Source organism: Ictidomys tridecemlineatus, unplaced genomic scaffold (genome assembly GCF_052094955.1).
Source record: "Ictidomys tridecemlineatus isolate mIctTri1 unplaced genomic scaffold, mIctTri1.hap1 Scaffold_110, whole genome shotgun sequence".
Lineage (NCBI taxonomy): Eukaryota > Metazoa > Chordata > Mammalia > Rodentia > Sciuridae > Ictidomys > Ictidomys tridecemlineatus.
Window position 1 is genome coordinate 81,605 of NW_027521036.1, and position 5,285 is coordinate 86,889.

At 41.6% G+C, this 5,285-nt stretch overlaps 1 long non-coding RNA gene across 1 annotated transcript; it reads left to right on the forward strand.

The window, feature by feature from the left end:
* Positions 1-1,818: 1,818 nt before the first annotated feature.
* On the forward strand, positions 1,819-5,020 carry LOC144372484 (uncharacterized). The gene is made up of 3 exons (XR_013432482.1): positions 1,819-2,169; positions 2,430-2,696; positions 3,261-5,020. It is a non-coding gene; the product is annotated as an uncharacterized LOC144372484 (long non-coding RNA).
* The last annotated feature ends 265 nt before the right edge of the window (positions 5,021-5,285 follow it).

Consider the following 5,285-nt stretch of genomic DNA (forward strand, 5'->3'; position numbering starts at 1 on the left):
ATTCTTGACCTCTTGATCTAGGTGTCAGTGGTTTTTCATCTTCCCTGTTCTTATGTCATTGTTGTGCATTTTTAGCTGGAGAGTCACAAAGAGGTTTCCTCACTAGTGCTTTTATTTAGTTTCTTCATCAACAAAATCATCATCTTTAGTAGCAACAAGTTTTACTGCTTTCTGTTGAACCTTACTACTGCTTCTAGGGTCCAACTGCTTTTCACATTCACTAAAGAGCTTGACATCCTTCTATGCTTCTGACCTGGGATCTTCCTCCACAGTGTGCATAGACCAGGGACCACACTTCATATCAAGACCATACATGGTATAATTTTCAAGTCTCCAAGGGAAATTATTTACTGCACAGACATTTTTCAAAACTGCCACCATTGCCTTACTGGGACTGCCTTCATAATCCATTGCCTTTGTTTCAGCAAGGTGCAGTTCATTCTTTGCACCACCCATCAAAAGACCATTCTTAAAAATTACTTGTGTTCATTTTCATCATTATCCACCTGAAAGTGATCATCTTTGTCAGCCTCTATTTCTCAACCAAAAAGGTAATTCTGGGGCTCTAGGGCTCGTGTCTGTATTGACTGAATCTCTCATTGTGGGGTATTGAATGCAAATGGATCTCAGTCTTTAAGAAGACGGGTTTGAAAGGTTAGAGGTAATGGGACAGAGGAGAGTGAGGTTGGGAAAAAATACAGACATGGGAAGAAAGCAGATAGCAAAAGAGGCAGGGAAAAGAGAAGAAGCAGTATGTAGAAGGAAGAAACTCATATAACCTCCAGCAAGCTCTGCTTCCCCTACAGAGACTGGGTATTCACAGTGAATTTTGTTTTTTAACATCTGCATTTCTAATTTTTAGAATTCTATTAATAAGTAATTCTGTTTTGCATCACCTGCTAAACATGCCTTAAACAACCTTTTTCTTCATTGAGTTTCAATAGACTGGTCCTTAGTCCTCCAATGGTAGGTTTGGGGCATGCCCACACCCTAGAGGCTAATTTTGCGCATTTCTCTGAGACTTATTCTCAATAGAAAGTCTCCAGTATATTCCAGTAGCTATCTTCTTTTGCTACTTATGCTGCTAGTAGAATCTTGGAAGACTGTGAGTCATAAGTGTTAGCAAGAACTGGTTAGGGGTTGGGTTTGTAGCTCAATGGTAGAGCACCTGCCTTGCATGTGTGAGGTACTGGGTTTGATCCTCAGCACTACATAAATAAATAAAATAAAGGTTTCGTGTCCATCTAAACTAAAAATAAAATAAAAAATAAAAAAGAACTGGTTGGGAACAGAGAGAAGAGATTGGGGCTCCATGCTGGGCACAGATAAGTGGATACCTCTTCTAAAGAATGGGGAAAGGGTGTGGTTTGGCTAGAGAGGTTCCCTGGAATCTGATGTTCAGCTCATAGGGCACCAGCCTAGGACACCAGACTAGGTTCTGTGCTCCTGTGTGGCAGCTCCCTTCTGCTGCCATGTTCCTGTATCTACTCCATGATGATCTGCCTGAACACCAAGACCATGATGAATTGACCTGTGATCCCTGATGCCTCCTTTTTCTCTCTGTTGGAAATACTGACTGTTCAGCTAGGTTTTAAGTTTCAGGAGGACAGATACCATCTTGTATTTTTTGTAACCAAAAGTTAGTAGAGGTCACTGAAAGTGCTTTCAGATTTTCTCCTAGTAACACTGTGCCTGTGAGGGGTCCCTGATAGAACAAGAGCATCCTACAATCTCAGTTAAATGTGACACCAAAATAAGGATCTAGAAGATTAAGGGGGTCTAGGATAAAGAGTCCTCTATCTGCCAGCCTGGCCCTTCAGAGGGAGTCTGAGAGTCACAAAAGGATGGAAACTAATGGCCCTCTTCTCCCTGTCCTGAACCTCACATCCATATTTCTCTCACAGTTACCCACTCTCTTTGCCTCAACTTCACTGTCAAATCTCAGTCCAGACCTGGGGAGTCCTGGTGTGAAGTGCAGGGCTCAGTGGATAAGACTGCTTTCCTTCAGTATGACTGTGAGAGCAATAAGATCAAACCTTTGGGTCACCTGGGAAGGGAGGTGAATGCCACCAAAACATGGACACAATTGACCGAAATGCTGAGAGAACTGAGGCAAGATCTCAGGATGATCCTGCTTGACATGGACTTGGAAAAAAAATAAGACCATGGGTAAGTATGGAATGGGGTGAAGAGATAAAACAGGAGAGAGGAAGGGATGGAGTGTACATGTGGAGGAGGCTCTGGATGTATTTGTGTAAAAGAGATTAACATTGGCCCAGCCTTAGAGGGATGTGGGGCTTAATGGGCAAGAAAGGGCAAATCTGGAAGAAAAGAATAAAGGCCTCTAAATGTGCAGAGAAATGCTCAACTTATTGGGAGGTGATGAATCTATCAAGAGTGAAAGATGATAGTTTTGTTGTGTATTGCAGGTCATCTCACCCTGCAGGCCAAGATGTCTTGTCAGTTTGAAGGAAAAAATCACATTGGTTCATTCTGGAATTTCAGCATTGATGGACAGCCATCTCTCTACTTAAATGTGATGCACATGGAGTGGACAGTGATTAATCCTAGAGCCAGAGGGATCAAGGAGAAGTTGGAGAATGAGAAAGAACTGACAGAACGTTTAAGGAAGGTCTCCATGGGAGATTGCAATCAGTGGCTCGGGGAATTCTCAGAGCACTTGGAGGAAATGCCAGGTAGAGAGCTGAGTTACTATGAAACTCAGCAGGATGGGAAAGATGTGGGAATTCTCTTTAAAGGTCTGATGACTTCCCTGTGGGGTGTGAGCATGTGCATATAATGGAAAATTTGATGGGCTGAATGACTGACTTCTTCATCGGCTTCTTGACTGGACAATCAGTGATAGCCATGTGGATTTGTCACTAGCCTCCTTTCTCATCTCACCTCCCAAGGTCTCTTCTTTACAGAAGCCCCCATTGTCCATTAATCAATGATGCAGTCATTAATGGTCGGCCAACTAGTTCCCAGGTATATATATATATATATATTTCTGTAAACTTCCAGGCCTTCTCTTGTTACAACAAATTGGATGGACTTTTGCTGTCCCCTCCAGTTGTAATGTGAGCTGTATAAGGACATAGCACAACCTCTGTTCATCTCTGTAGCCCCAGGACCTGGTAGAATAATTGTCCCATGATGAGTCAGTATATATGAGTTGAATGCACTGTATGGGGAAAACAGGTGCTGAACAATGGATATTTTTAATTTTGACAGGGATTTTGCTCTTTTGTTTGTTTTAGCACCAACATCAACAGTCCCAGTTACCAGTGGGTCTCCACGTACCTCATCTGTTTCAGTGACCAGCTTAGGGATCATCATTGTCTTAATTTTAGTCGTCAGTCATCATCATCTTCATGCCCATCAAGTTGTATAGGAAATCAACAGACACCATGAAAGGTGAGGAATAGTCTGTCCTCTGGCCTTTGGGTGGTGCTGTCTCAGTCTGGTAGGGCCTTAGGACAGGTGTCCCACCAGTTTCACCCAAGCCCCTGGCCACTGATATCTCTCCACAGAAGTAATGCCCTTCCTTAGCCTTGAGCACTGCCCATTCCACAGTAGTGCTGGAATGACTGCTGCTGAGTAGAGGAGGCCACTGTAGGTAGCACAGCAGTGCAGTGAGAGGAGGGACACATAGGAGTCTCCTCCTGAGTGGGGCAGTGCCTCAGATCTGGAGAATCTGGTGGGTGTTGGCTCCAGATCTTTGGTTGAGGAGTTATTTGCTCTCTGGGAAAATATAACACAGGTTAATAGTTTTCCTTAATGTGTAGAAGCTGTTCCATAATCTACTATGTCTTCTGTGGACCATGGGAAGGCAACATCATCAGACCACCCTTGGTGGCAAGAAGTGTCCTTAGATGACTGTCTCTACTCTGCCACTCTTTCCAACAAACTTTCCTCCATTTGAGTGGAATTGGAAAGCCTGTACTCATTTTCCTTATTTATAGAGGAAGATGATTTAAAAGGATATTTATCTTGGTTTAATGAGGTTTATCTATGTATTCACACTTATTTTTGTATATAATTAAGTTACTGATGGACAGAAACCACAAGTCAACTCTGCTAACTCACTAGATATTATGACACAAATGATTAAGGCCATAGAGTGAAGTGACATGTGGATATATTAACATCTTGTTGTGACACCTGGCACAAAAGCTCTTAGCAACCTTCATTGCAACCCAGAGGAACAAGGCATGTTCTGTCCAAGAAAGATTGGATCTGAAGCCCTGGAGGTGGGCAGGAGGCTCTTTCAGATATTCTTTCCTTAAGGGCTCTGCCGCAGCCTTGGGGATAAGGGCTGCTCCCCAGACACATCATCTATGAATCTTTAGAGCTGTTTCCCTCTCAATAGATAATCACTGTTAGAATTAATAATTCCTCATACTAAACATTGCCTCTATAAGTTACTTTAGTTTTAGTTTCACAATTGGACCTAGAGTGACACCACTGCTCTCCAAATCATTATTCTGTATTATTTTGGCATGGCCAGTGAGTAACTCACCACACAAATGCCCCTTCCCAATGCATACTTCTCAGTCTTCTCTAAAACTACCAGTGAAGTTCCCAGTGACTGAATACGCTGAAGCAGAAGGATCACAAGTTCAAAACCAACCTCAGAAACTTTTTTTTTTTAATGGCATCTTTTTTTTCTTATAATATTTTTGTTTTGTTTTAGTTATTTATTTTTAGTATTTTTATTTGCTCTTTTTAATTATACATGATAGTAGAACGTATTTTGACATATCATACATACATGGAGTATAACTTCCCATTGTTGCGGTTTTTACATGATGTGGAGTTACACTGTTCATGTATTTATATATGAACATAGGAAAGTTATGTCTGATTCATACTGTTTTTCCTTCTCCCACCCCCCTCTGTTTCCCCATTTACCTTTGTCTAATCCCGAGAACCTCCCCTTATTGTGAGTCAGCCTGCAGCCTCAGTAGCTTAGTGAGGCTAAGCAAGTTCGGAAGACTGTATCAAAAATAAATAAATTTCAAAACACTGGCAGTATAGCTCCGTGGTACTGTGCCTTTGGATTCAGTTTCCAATATCAAAAATTTCTATTTCTTAATAAAAAGTAAAATTGTATAAGTAAATATTACCTAATATTTTCAAAAGATTAGTCTACCATTCATGTCAGTATGAAACACATGAGATCATCTGAACAGGTAAATGTTGTTGCCCCTGTACACCCAACATAGGAAGCCTATTTAAGAGCTGGAGGAGCACACTTGTTTCCTCTTGGAGTTCTCACAATT